The following is a 14,259-nucleotide window of genomic DNA, read 5'->3' on the forward strand; positions in this document are numbered from 1 at the left end:
AGCCAGCAGATGTATAGCTGGCCAATCCAGGCTTCCACTGTGCCCAGAGTGGGCACCACTGTAGGGAGGTTCTCTGATTCCACCTGGTTGGCCTCCATCTGGCCCAGACAGGGAGATCTGGGAGAGAGGGGTGGGTGCTACCTGAGCATCTCTGAGGGACAGGATGACAAAATGATCAGAGAATCATGGCTAGAGATTATGGCACCCTATCTACTTATAAATTACTCAAATGAGAGTGTGAAAGTATAGTCTTCACCCCAGGGTAGAGTGACAGCAAGACTGTGAGAGAATGACCATTCTTCTGTCCACCAGCTTGGTTTCTGAACAGAAACAAGAATATCCAAGTGATGGAGTTAGTGAATATCTTCATAAGTTTGGAGAGGCACTGGTCTGTGTTGAAAAGGAAGCAGCACCACAGGAATTGTAGTCCCTAGAATAGAAATGCATTTAAAGGGTTCCTCCTATTGAGGCTACAGCTGGCAGGGGTGGTCGGTCTTGCAGGGTTCTCTCAGTCTGATGATGTCTTGTCCCATTCCTGTAATGACCTTTTAGAGCTCTGCAGTGTGCTCCCCTGGCAGAGCGCAGCCACTGACAAGGTCTGGGGTTTGATAAATGTGGCAGTCACCACTGTACAGACTTCCTTAACCGGTCACTTGGGATTCACCGCCATCAGCTACACTCTGGCTTTTGGAAAGAGAGAGTCATAGCAAGATGCCAGATGCCAAGGAAGCAAGAGAAATAACTTAGAGAGGGCTGGCAGTCAGGTCTCCTAGGATCTGGCTGGGCTAGGGCTGTTGGGAAGTACAGGAATAAATAACTCCTTGTGAGAAGACGATGGAGAGAAGAGGATGCAAGGATATCATACAGGTCAAAGATGTTCGTGTTGCTAGGCGCTATATAGAAATCCTAGTCAGCAATTCAGGGCTGGTTTTGTACAGCAAACAATTATCCTGTTTACCACTAATTGATTGAACTCTGCATTATCTCAATCACAATTGCATTCATTTGTGGAGTGATTAGCAGCTCACTAAGTGCTCTCAATTATACCTACATATTTCATTTGATCCCCAAAGCCCTGTAAAAGGAGCTTGGATCTGAGATTGGCTACGTTCTAGCTCGGTGGCTTTGAGTGTTTCATGAGCTATTTAAAGCTTCAGTTTTCTGGATTTAGTGGAAAATGTATGGGAAGTTTTTAGCTTTTATTAGGTGTTCAGCAAATATTAGTTCTCTTCGTGAGGAATAATAATTAAAAAGTAGTATTTTACTGCTTTCTCTCTTCTTCCTAAATCAGGTTAATTGATTTCCTTTTTGGCATAGCATCATCTTGATTTTTGAGGATTCTGGTTTGTGTAAATTTTGGCTGTTAGTGTTTAGGGACGCCTTATTAGGAATGTGCAGTGTGTGTCTGATTTGCCAGCACTGTGATCTCGGGGTAGTTGCTGAACCTCTCTCAGCTTCACTTTCTTTCCAGATCAGTGGGCTCACACTTTAGGAGTTGCTATGAGGATTTCTAAGGGTGCAGCCAATGTCAAGCACTCGGCAAAGTGCTCTGCATAGAAGTTTTCAGTGCTCCTTCCCTTCCGTTCCTGCCCATCTCTCCTGCTTTCATGAACAGGTCCCTAAAAAGCTGGTCCCATTTAGGGGATGGAGGTAGAGAACCTTGAAGCCAGTCAACTCCAAGCATGGGCCACCGTACTGAAATCTAGAGAACAGCCAGTCCTGTCAGGATGGCAGGTGCGTGTCATGATTGGCACCGTAGGTTCCCGCAGTAAATGATTGATGAAGAGATACTTCTTGGCAATTTCTTAGTTGGTGCCCAATATAATGGAGCACTTATGGTTACAGGTAGGTTGCTGTGAAATCCAATTTGCACTAATATGGCCAGAAGCAGGGAAGCATGTTGAGATGAATGGATGGTGTTTGCTTTCTTCCTCTGTGTCTCCATCAGGAATGACTAAACTAGGTCAGGGAGGCGAGCTTATAAAAACTTCCTTCCACATTTCAGTTGATCCCGAAAAGGAACAAATTCTAAACTTCAGAACTAGTGGTTTATGACTAATCCGGAATAAATCACTAGCTTTTCTCCCAGGGCTTCATGATTTTCTAGCAAACATGAGTGGTTTTAATATGGTGCGAGAGGGAAAGAATGAGATGTAACAAATGACAAAAGAGTTCTACTGAAAGGAGGAACAGCCGCCCGAGGATATGTCATTAGGAGCTTTCCGATGCTCAGACTCTCATTTGGGATTCTGAATATCTGTAATCTGACTGTGTTCTGGAAAGCGAAGGCAATGAGCACATTGCTGGCAGGGGAGGGAGGTCCTGTTGCAGATCCCCACCTGGGTCCTGTGGCCTCACTTGTGGATGCTGCTCCTTCCGGAGCCATCAACACAGCTGAAACCATGGATGCGTGGGCTGCGTGAGCAGAGTCATGTCCATCCCGGCCTCTCGACCACATCAGTGCCCCACTGCATCTGAATTCTGTACTTCTTTTGTTTGTTTGTTTGTTTGACAGGCAGAGTGGACAGTGAGAGAGAGAGAGAGAGAGAGAGAGAGAGAGAGAAAGGTCTTCCTTTGCCGTTGGTTCACCCTCCAATAGCCGCCACGGCCGGTGTGCTGCAGCCGGCGCATAGCGCTGATCGGAAGGCAGGAGCCAGGTACTTATCCTGGTCTCCCATGGGGTGCAGGGCCCAAGGACTTGGGCCATCCTCCACTGCACTCCCGGGCCACAGCAGAGAGCTGGCCTGGAAGAGGGGCAACTGGGACAGAATCTGGTGCCCCGACCGGGACTAGAACCCGGTGTGCTGGCGCCGCAAGGCAGAGGATTAGCATAGTGAGCCACAGCGCCGGCCCCTGAATTCCATATTTCTGTTCACACTAGCTTCCAGAAAAACACACTTCCAGGAACAGGAACGAATCACATTTGAATAATACTTTTTGTTTAAAATGTGATTTTTCACATTCCTATCTGATCCACAGAACATCTTCTTTAAAAATACTTGCTTATTTATTGAGAGATAGACAGATAGATAGATAGACAGTGTGTGTGTGTATTTATGTGTGTTTTCCATTCACTGGCTCATTTCCGAAACACCTGCAATGATTGGGTATATATGTGGTGAGTGGAGGTGAAGCCAAGAGCCAAGAACTCAAGCCAGGTCTCCCACGTGAGTGACAGGAACCCAGCTTTAGCAATCACTGTTGCCTCCCAGGGTCTGCATTAGCAGGGAACTGGAGCCAGGAGCTGGAGCTGAGTATGAAACCCCAGGTGCTCTGTTGTGGGACATAGAAAATCCAATTGGCATCATAACCACAAAGCCAAATGCCCACTTCAGAATATCTATTTTTTAAAAGATTTATTTTTATGTATTTGAAAGAGTTACACAGAGAGGAGAGGCAGAGAGAAGAGAGAAGGGGGGGGGGGTCTTCCATCCGATGGTTCACTCCCCAATTGACCGCAATGGCTGGAGCTGTGCCGATCCAAGCCAGGAGCCAGAAGCCAGGAGCTTCTTCTGGGTCTCCCACATGAGTGCAGGGGCCCAAGGTCTTGGGCCATCTTCTACTGCTTTCCCAGGTCACAGCAGAGAGCTGGATCAGAAATGGAGCAGCTGGGACTCGAACCAGTGCCCATATGGGATGCTGACGCTTCAGGCCAGGGCGTTAACCCACTGCACCACAGCGCCATCCCCCAGAACACCTATCTTAATAAGGAAAGATAGGAATTAATATAATTAACATATGCAGAGAGTCAAATGATTTACGTGAATTAATGTAATTAGTAATTTTGGGGTTTGGGCTTAATACTTGGTGTTCTAACATGGATCTTAGAGTTCTTTTTTTTTTTTTTTTCAAGAGAAAACTGACAGATTCCCCAGTAATTCTGGAATGCAAATTAATCATACAAGTATTGTGGAAAGAGATAGAAAGAAAAAAAATAAAGATAAGGAAGGAGGTTAAAATAGGTCAAATCAGTACCTCTATTAGTGGTTCCAGTGGTGGAATTCAATGTCATCTTACCGAGGCAGCTAAAGACATGTAGGTCACAGGAACTCCCACTGTGGCTATGTCCCATGGAAGGTCTCCAAAAGCCACACTCTCTGGTTGGGTATATGATAAAGAAGGCAGAATGGGAGGATGAAGACTAGGGTGAGGGGAATAGGAGCAGGATGAAGTATTTATGCCAATATGGGAAAGACCAAAACATATATCTCTGAGATCTGTTTACTCTTTTTTTCCCTCCTAGTGTTACCTAGTGCTTTTAAAAATTTATTTATAAAGCGGAGTAACAGAAAGAGAGGGAAAGACAGAGGAAGAAATCTTCCATCTGCTGGTTCACTCCCCAAATGGCCACAACAGTGGGGACTGGATCGGGTCAAAGCCAGAAGCCAGACTCCATCCAGGCATCTTATGTGGGTGTCAAGGGTCCAAGCATTTGGACCATCTGCTGCTGCTTTCCCGGCACACCAGCAGGGAGCTGGATTGGAAGCAAAGCATCCAGGAATTTGAACAGGTGCTCCAAAGGGAGATACAGGCACTGTAGATGGCAGCCCAACCCACTGTGCCCTGTCCTACCCACTCTTGAGGTAGAAAATGCCAACATACAGATACCATCAGGGCAGGCCCTCTTTGTTAAATATGCCAGTGCATTCAGATGTGTCTATGGAGTTGTGCAAGGAACACTACCTGCCTTAGCAACCTCCTAGGAACCCTGGGTGCTCGTCTCATACTCCTGGGCTGAACCATTCATATAACGAGACTGTAGTTGAGATCTGCATGTAAAGAGAGCATTCAGGCTCCACATCCCACCCTTCTGCAGAGCAGCTTTGTGCAAATTACTGAAATCTCACCCATGCATCGTTTCTTTATATCTCCATAGGAATAATTATAGTGTTCTTACAAGACTGCCCAATAAGGGATTCCAGCTCCTGGTAAGCTGCAAAATGCACCATAGAGCTTCATCGTGGGTTGTGTTCACAAATGTATAGGTGTCAGTGTTTCTGTTTATTTTTATGTATACACTCATGGTTCTGACGATATTTGTTATCCTTGCAGCCCATATAATTCCTTGTTTAAAACAAAACAGTGCAACATTCAGTTGTATGTTTGTGAACACGTTCCTCAATGCTTGTGTCCTCTTCTGCAGAATATGGAATAATTATGGTTACCAATGTGTTACTATTTGCCTGGGACTTTTTCAGATTCAGCACTAAAAGGCCTGTGCACCAAGAAACGTCTAAATTCCAGATAAACTAGAGCAGTTGTTTCTTTAGAAATTACATCTACTTAAGGAGTTAATGCAGGAAAAAATAAGATAAAGGCAATTTATGTAAAATGCCTAGTATGTGGTAGGCATTTAATAAATGGTAATCAATGTTATGAAGTGCATTGGAAGTCCTTGGGGCTATTTAAAGATCTTGAAGAAATTCAGTCATTTCAATTTATTTGCATTTCCATACACTCTTGTAAAAACACAACAGTGCATTCACTCCAAACATATCTGTGGAATGCAAATCATGCCATACATGCTGTGTGCTAAACACATCAATGAACAGAACAACGGATTGAACTACTGTGGTCAGGTTTCTGCTCCTATAAACAGAATACCTGAGACACACTACCCTCATAAAGAACATGCATTTATTCAGCTCTCAATGTGGGATGCTGGAAGTCCAAACAGCATGGTGCTGTCACCCCATGGCAAATGCAAAGGCAATGGTGTGTGTGTGTGTGTGAGATGCATGTGTGTGTGTGCAGAGGAGAGTGCACATGGGCAGATATGAAGGCAAGGAGCAATTCAGGGGCCAGGCTTGCTCCTACAAGTTCTCAGGAGAGTGCAGGGGTCCCTTGAGAGCTCCAGTAATCCCTCCCAAGGGCATCATCCCCAATTGACCCAAGTATCTCCCTCAGAACCTCATCTCATAAACGTCCCAGAACCTCAGCATCGCCACACTGAAGACCAAGCTTCCAGCACATGGACCTTGAGGGGACACATTAGACCATGTTCCAATCACGGCAGGAGCTTCTGTTTATCTAGTGAAGGGAGAGAATTCTCAAACAGTTAGGCTGAGGGTTTCATTTTAGAAAAGATGACCAAGGAAGAGGAGCTAAGATGGAGCAAGGCAAGCGAAGAACAGGGGTAAAGTGACTATGAGGACCTAAGTCAAGGGAAGTGTTTGGGTGAGTGTAGAGAGGGAAGTGCTTCCAGTACATGATGGTAAGGAGTTTGTCTTCATTTTCCATGGATGGCTCATCTCCTTGTTTGATCTGGATGAGAGAAGGAAGGTTGGAATCAGGTGTATTTCCCACAGCCATACTCCACAACTGAACAGCTCAACTTCACAGTGGACATAGCCTGGGGCTACAGCAGCCTGTATGAAAAGATAATGAGTCCATATGCCAACATCTGCTTGGTTGCATCTTTCAAGAGCTTTCTGATCTCACTTTGAACATCCCTGTATCAGGCTGTTGACACGGGGCTGGGTGTGTCAGTGCAGACTTCCATGCCAGGAAGGTCAAGGGCATCCTGGATTTGTCTCTTTGGTTCTATAAAGACAAAGGTCCCAGGGCTTTAACGGCAAAGCAACCCTGCCCATGACAACCATTCTGAGTAGGTGGGGGCATCTCGTGTCATCACCAAGAAGCAGAGACAGGAGCAGAAGTATCGCTACAGCAAAGGAATCCTTCTGGGATGCACACATCATGTATGTAATGCAGGGTAGCCTGGTCTAGGAAGTTTATGTGTTTTCTCTGCCCCACAGGACTGCAGAGTGCTTAATAAAGCATCTTAATTTAGATTTAATAGGATATCTACTGTGTGCTAAAAACAGAAAATTGGTATTTATTAATGACATAATTATTAAAACTCAACACCTGGGCAGTGGAAGCTAAACCAAGAGTGAGGAAGTTCCTTAGAATACTATTTTAATAATTATCTTATTTAATTATTTACACATTGAATTAAAATTCCATAAGAGCCAGTCTAAACCTTAACATAATACATTAAATGTGGAACTGCATTCAAAGGGCATGGCTCATTTGGCTCTGTCATTCTTCCTAAACATCCTGTAATCACTTCTTGGTCTTTTTGTTTCTATAACTGGTACGGTTTTTAAATTCAGAATCCAAAAGCTAGACATCACACAGGGTCCTCAAAAAGTTCAAGGGAAATTCATATTATGCAAAAGCTATGAATTTCCTTGCACCAAAATAAATTTACCCTCTAGTTCCATTTTCCATGAACTTTTTGAAGTCTCCTGGTGCTGCTAAACAGAAATGGCAGTCCCACTGGCCTCGGTGTCCCCTCGGTGTCCCCAGGCCTTCTCCAGGCGAACATCGTGCATGTTCCATGGCACCACTCTCATATCTGTCCCTTTATCCTCATCTCTACAGAGCCAACGGTTTAATCCAGGCTTTGGACATCACTCACATAGATTGGTTTCTCTGACTACAGTTTCTCTTCATTTCATTTCATTTGACACATTGTTAATAGATTCTTTTTCTTAAAATAATTTTTTTAAAAATATGGCATTTCCTTTAAAAATGTAAAACTCACCATTACGTAAAGGAGAGGGTGAAAACCCATGGCTCAGCCCCACAGGGTCGTCCATGCTCTGTCTCTTTTAACTCTTGATCTTGTGTCCCATTTTCCATCGATTCTCTTAGCATTTATTGACCGTCTGGTCTGTGTTGATATTGCACGTGTGCATTTGCCAACCACATAGGACATTAAAACTCCCTTATTGAGCACTTGACAATGCCAGGAACTACTCTCAGTGAGTTTCATAAACTTGCTCCTTAAATCCTCAAAAGAACCGTGTGAAGTCCTTACAGTCATTAGCTGCATGTTATGGGTGGGGACGATGAGGCAGAGAGAAGCCACGTGGCCAAGGTTACCCCCAGTAAGAAGATGGCAGAGACAGGGTCCCAATCTCTTCTCTATTTATATGTTGCCTCTTATAGAAAGGAGACTGCATGTCTTCGTGCACATCATGGATAGCTTCCTTCCCATCTGTGCCCATGAAATTCATTTCCATTCTCAACAACTTCGCTTTCCTGCCTAGGTGATGCCCAAACCAACTCTAGTGTGAGGTGAAGCAACCTCTGACACTCTCTTAGGCTGCAGTACTCCCTCCTGCCCTCTCCTGGTGCCCCACGTATGTGTCATTCATTTAACATTCTTTGTTAAAATAAAGACTTGTGTGTTTATTTGAAATTCAGAGTTACAGAACCAGAGGCAGAGACACAGATCTTCTACCCACTGGTTCACTCAACCAAAATACTGGGAAGGCTGGAACTGTGCTAGGCCAAAGTCAAGAGCCTGGAACTCCATCCGTGTCTGTCATGTGGGTGGCAGGGCCCTAGTACTTGGGCCATCTTTTGCTCCTTCCCCAGGCACATTAGCAGAGAACTGCAGTGGAAGTAGAGCAACTGAGACTTGAAGCGGTGCCCATGTGGGATGCCTGTGTCGTAGGCAATGGCTTATTCCTCTGCGTCACAATGCCAGACCATCGCACATTCTGTTGTATACAATCTTCTGGCATAGCTTGCTTTGTTATTCAAGTATGGAATATTTTTGGCCACTTCCCCAAACAAACTGAAAGTTCAAGGAGAGTCAAGAAATCTGGTAGGCTGGCGCCGCAGCTCACCTGGCTAATCTTCCGCCTGCGGCACCGGCACCGGTTGGGGCGCCGGATTCTGTCCCGGTTGCTTCTCTTCCAGTCCAGTTCTCTGCTGTGGCCCGGGAAGGCAGTGGAGGTTGGCCCAGGTCCTTGGGCCCTGCACCCGCATGGGAGACCAGGAAAAGCACCTGGCTCCTGGCTTTGCATCGGTGCAGTGCGCCGGCCGTAGTGGCCATTTCGGGGATGAAGCAAGCGATAGGAAGACCTTTCTCTCTGTCTCGCTCTCTCATTGTCTAAATCTTCCTGTCAAAAAAATAAAATAAAAAATGAAAAAGAAATAAAATTTAAAAAAAAAGAAATCTGCTAGTGGAGCCAGTGCCTGGCATAGCAAGTAAAGCCATCAACTGCAGTGCCAGCATCCCATATGGTTCAAGTCCCGGCTGCTCCACTTTCAATCCAGCTCTCTGCTATGGCCTGGGAAAGCAGTGGAAGATGGCCCAAGTCCCTGGGCCCCTGAACCTGCATGGGAGATCTGGAAAAAGCTTGTAGCTTCAGATCAACCCAGCTCCAGCTGTTGTAGCCATTTGGAGAGTGCACCAGCTGATGGAAGAACTCTCTATCTCTCTCTCTGCTTCTGCCTCTCTGTAACTCTGCCTTTCAAATAAATAAATAAAAATCTTTAAAAAGAGGAAAACTGGTAGTTTTCTGGAAATCACTTATGTATCTAGCATGTGACTGTGTATGTTCTAGGTCTGCACAGAATATTTGCTGAATGACTTATGGCCAGGCCTCTAATAGGAGGCTTCTGCTGCTGCTGAATGATTGTGCCAGGCCACAAGAAGTCTGCTGCACATCCTTTCCTTGTGTCCCCTCTGTCGCCTTCCCTCTGCTCCTCAGACCTGAGTACCTTTTGCTTATCTCCTAGGGCTTCACTTAGGTGTTCTGTATCTTGGAAACCCCCCCCCCCCCCGTCTTTGATGGGCAGGTGTCTTTCCCTGGTGATCCTGTAACACTTGATTCTTCCTTCTATGCTACAAGACTTTGAAAGATTACACTTTTGTATTGTTTTTGCACATATAGACTGTGAATTCCTTGAGGACAAGGACCGTCTTTCTTAGCTTATGCTGAAGACAGTGTAATGTTGAAATATGGGAGGTGTGTCCAGCACCGTGGCATAGTAGGCTAAGCCTAGGCCTGTAGCTCTGGCATTTCATATGGTCCCTAGCTCATGTCCTGGGCTGCTCCTCTTGTGATCCAGCTCTTTGCTTATGGCCTGGGAAAGCAGTAGAAGATGGCCCAAGTCCTTGGGCCCCTGCACCTGCATGGGAGACCTGGAAGAGGCTCCTGGCACCTGGCTTCGGATTTGTGCAGCTTCAACAATTGTGGCCTCTTGGGGAGTGAACCAGAAGATGGAAGAACTATCTCTCTGTCTCTCCCTCTCTCTGTTTAAACCTTGCCTCTCAAATAAAGAATAAAAAAAGAAATATGGGAGATGATCAGTGAATACTGACGAATGAGAGTACATGAATGAATGAAAAGAAGCCAAGCAATCCTAATGTGTTTCTAACATCCTACATATTGAAAAGATGTAAGATAATGAAAGTATCCATGGGAACAATGTAAAATTATGAGTGTAAGTCACCCTATCTCACAGTTGGCCAAATGCTTTGTTGTAAGCATGGATGCATAACTCCCCCTGCATCTTTATTGATTCAAGTTTGTTTTGAATAGTGATGATGTGCTGGAAGGTACCACCTAGAACGTGGTGTTCCTTATCCCCTATAATCTTATGCACTGTGCCAGCTTCGTTCTTTTTTTTTAAAGATTTATTTTGTTTGAAAGAGTTACAGAGAGAGGTAGAGACAGAGAAAGAGGTCTTTCGTCTGTTGGTTCACTCCCCTAGATGGCCGCAACGGCCGGAGCTGTGCCAATCCGAAGCCAGGAGCTTCTTCCGGGTCCTCCATGTGAATGCAGGGGCCCAAGGACTTAGGCCATCTTCCACTACTTTCCCAGGCCATAGCAGAGAGCTGGATGGGAAGTGGAGCAGCCGGGACCAGAACCAGCTCCCATATGGGATGCCGACGCTTCAGGCCAGGGCTTTAACCCACAATGCCCCAGCGCCAGCCCCCTACCAGCCAGCTTAGTTCTGATCATCAGGTTTGCACCTCTGGTCAAACCACCCCACTTCTGTGCCTTGCACCTCTGCATTCCAGATCCATTTGGAGCCAGCTTGCTTCTTCAAGCTGTGTCTTCAGGCAGGATCAGAGGATGGCAAGCCATTCTCCAACTTTTTTATCATGAGTTGGATATTTTCCAGTTGTTAGTGGGGGGAGACAATTCTAGATGATTCTTCCAAGCATGAGGTGTCATTGTTTCACTTAATATACTGACTGTGCTGACAGCGCTGGCCAGACCACTTTCTGTCCTGCTTGGGGACTGTCCATTGTTCTCCAGTGTATGATTAGCAGATTAGCTATCATGTAAGAAGCCAGGAAAATGAACTTCAGTAAGCCCTTCCAAAGCAAGAGTAATTCATTACCCAGCCTGATTTCCACTTAAAATGTACTTTAAGCACACTTCCAATTACAAACCCTAAATCACCCTGTGTTCGCAAAGTCCATCATTTTTTATTTTATTGCACGGCGTTGGCGTGACATAATCCCTTGCAGAGCATCCCGGAGTGCCTTACAGATCCATAAATTACTTACCTGCGCAGTACAAGCAGTGTCTGCAAGGCCAGCACAGACACTCTGCAGGCAGCCTCTTGTCCAGGAAGCCAGCGAGGCTGTGCGGGTGCCAAGAATGTGCAGGGGCAAAGGGCCAGGCGAATGCGTGTCTGGGGGAGTAGTGCCTGGGAAGGAAGCACCCCAGTGAAATCTCTGCGAATACATCGAAGTGTTTGTTTTTGCAAAGGCCAGTTTAAATGACTCTAGAATGAAGAGAATTTAGAAATTTGTACCCTCCAGGCAGACAGCAAATCAAATGTTCAGTCATTAACTCAACACTCACCTTCCTGCCCTGCAAGGCTTGACGTAGCTCTTAAAACGATGCTACCGTGAATTGCAATATTATTGTTTAAATTTATATTTTTATTTGAGAGAGAGAGAGAGAGAGAGAGAGAGAGAGAGAGAGAGAGAAGGAGGGAGAGAAAGAGAAGGAGAGGGGCTGACATTGTGGTATAGCAGGTAAAGCCGCTGCATCCCATATGGGAGCCAGATCCAGTCCCAGCTACTCCATTTCTGTTCCAGCTCCTTGCTAATGGTCTGCGGAAAGCAGCAGAATATGTCTTGGATGTTTGTGCTCCTTTCACGTCCACTTGGGAGATCTGGAAGAAGCTCCTGGCTCCAGGCTTCCATCTGACCCAGTGTTGGCTGTTGCAGCTACTTGGGGAATGAACCAGCAGATGGAAGATTGCTCTCTCTGTCTCTCTCTCTCTCATTCTCTCTCTCTCTCTCATTCTCTCTTTCTCTCTCTCTCTCTCTCTCTCTAACTCTGACTTGCAAAGTAAATACATAAATCTTTGAGAGAGGGAGAAAGAGACCCCTTCCATTCACTGTTTCATTCCTCAAATGCTTGAAACAACTGGAACCAAGCCAAAACTGGAATTTGGGACCTCAATCCAGTTCTCCAGCATGGATGGCAAGGAGGACCCGGTTAGCCAAACCATCCTTTGATGCCTCCCAGAATGTATATTAGCAGAAAGCTGGTGTCCCAAGTGGACCCTGCTCGGACCCAGGCATTCCAATATGGTATGTGAGGCTCATGACTGCTAGGCCAAACGACATTGTATCTTAAATACACCAGGTTTTAGAGCCAGTAGTCTTTTTTCCAACCCTCACTACATGTGAGCTCCATTATTTCTGTCCTACTAAATGCCTGTGAGAGTCAAGGTAAGATACACACCCTGCATCTTCATCTGAAGGTCAATGTGGATTGAAGTCCAAACAGGATTACTTTGTGCTTAAGTCTAATGCATGACACCTAGGCAGGGCAGCAGAAAATGAAAAGAGAAGTAAGGCCTTTGTTTAATATCTTAGCATCAAATAATTTCTAGCAAAGAATGAAAAATGAACCAAATGTAACAGAAGAGAGTTCATTTTCAGTGTCACACGGGATGTGCTGCGATGCTGTGGGATCCACAGGAAGAAGTCACATCTCTCAGGGATCACCTGGAGGGCTGATGGAAGTGGGAGTTATTCAGTCAGTCCTTGAACAAGTCCAGCAGCTGTTGCTAGTCAGAGAGCAGAGCGTGTTAGCATCAGCAGTATGCAGTGGAATAAGGAGATAAAGGTGCAACATGTACTTATAAATAATGAGTGCTCCCAGGAGGGTGGCATGTAGGATAGAAAAGGAAAGTAATATTGGGAAAGAAGAGAAAGAGAACATCTCTTTATAATCTCCATTTTCATGGAGGACAATGTGCAGCAAAAGTATAAATGAGTGAATAATGGTACAAGTAGAGGGAAGGCCAGCATTGAAATTTCCAGCCCTGGGTTTTCCAGCAGATCAGATCACATTGATGACATACCCTGGAGCTTCATAGTGTGGTGGCTTTGAGGAATACTTATTCTGGGAAAGAATGTAGCATGAAGAAGCACAGGAGTGCGAACAGAGGGACCACTTAATTTGCCAAGAACCAATGTGTTACCTCCTGCGTTAGTAGATGCGAGGATCCAGCTTTTGGGCTATTAGGAATGTGTGGCAGGTTATGAGTCAACCCTATAAATATTTGTAGAGCTTTTACTGAGGATACAAATTTGAGGAAGGTATGAAAGCTCACTGCCTGGTAGGTGAGTGATGCCAAGCAAACAACTGTAACACTGTGGGATAAGTTCTAGAACTGGGGCTCAATAAAGGATGCCCTAGCTTTATCCGCTGGAACTGTAAACCCTCTGACAGATAAGACAAATGAGTAGCCACACGAAGAACCCAGGATCACATTTACTAGGGGCAAAGCTGGTTCTGGAGAATTAGGCTTAGGTGTGCAGCAGCAGTGGTCTTCAAAGCCTGGACCCCTGAGTGAGACAGGTGCACGTGCAGTAGCCGGCAGGGACACAGCGCTCACCCCAATCCTGTGGGATCCTGTGCTCCTCCTGTGAAGCCAGTATGAAGAGTGGCTGCAAAAAAAGAGGCAGAAGGAAGAAAGGTCCTGCCTCTAGCTTTACCCAGCAGCACACGCCTCTCCCCCAGCTGATGTCTTGCTGACTCTCTGCGCCGTGTGCGTAATATGCTCTGAGAACATGTTTAGCAGCAGTAAACTCAGCTGTTAGGGAGGGCAGAGGGGTGTAGGGCAAGGAAAGTTTGCAGCAGTGAAATCGGCATTGTTCGACCCCAGGAGGACGAGGGGTGTTCTAGGAAGGCTAGAAAGCACCTTATAGATCCACAGACATGATGACCAGAAAGGCACGGTGTGTTGGGGGGCTACTGGGGATAAGTAGAGCTGGAATAACTGGGGCTGTCAGTGGAAGTGTAGGTTGGTGCTGGATGCTGAATGGCTACGTATGCCAGGGTAAGGCGCATGGTTGTGATGGGGTAGGTGACAGAGAGCAATTGGAGCTGGTTAGGCAGAGATGTGCTGTGATGAAAACTGCATTATAACCGGCGCCGGGGCTCACTAGGCTAATCCTCCGCCTTGCGGCGC

At 45.9% G+C, this 14,259-nt stretch overlaps 1 protein-coding gene across 5 annotated transcripts in view; it reads left to right on the forward strand.

Annotated features, from left to right (window-relative positions):
* Positions 1–14,259, forward strand: part of NTM (neurotrimin) — a 1,090,341-nt gene that overhangs the window by 937,122 nt on the left and 138,960 nt on the right. The window lies entirely within an intron of this gene.

The sequence above is a fragment of the Oryctolagus cuniculus genome, chromosome 1 (assembly GCF_964237555.1).
Source record: "Oryctolagus cuniculus chromosome 1, mOryCun1.1, whole genome shotgun sequence".
NCBI classification, from domain to species: Eukaryota; Metazoa; Chordata; class Mammalia; order Lagomorpha; family Leporidae; genus Oryctolagus; species Oryctolagus cuniculus.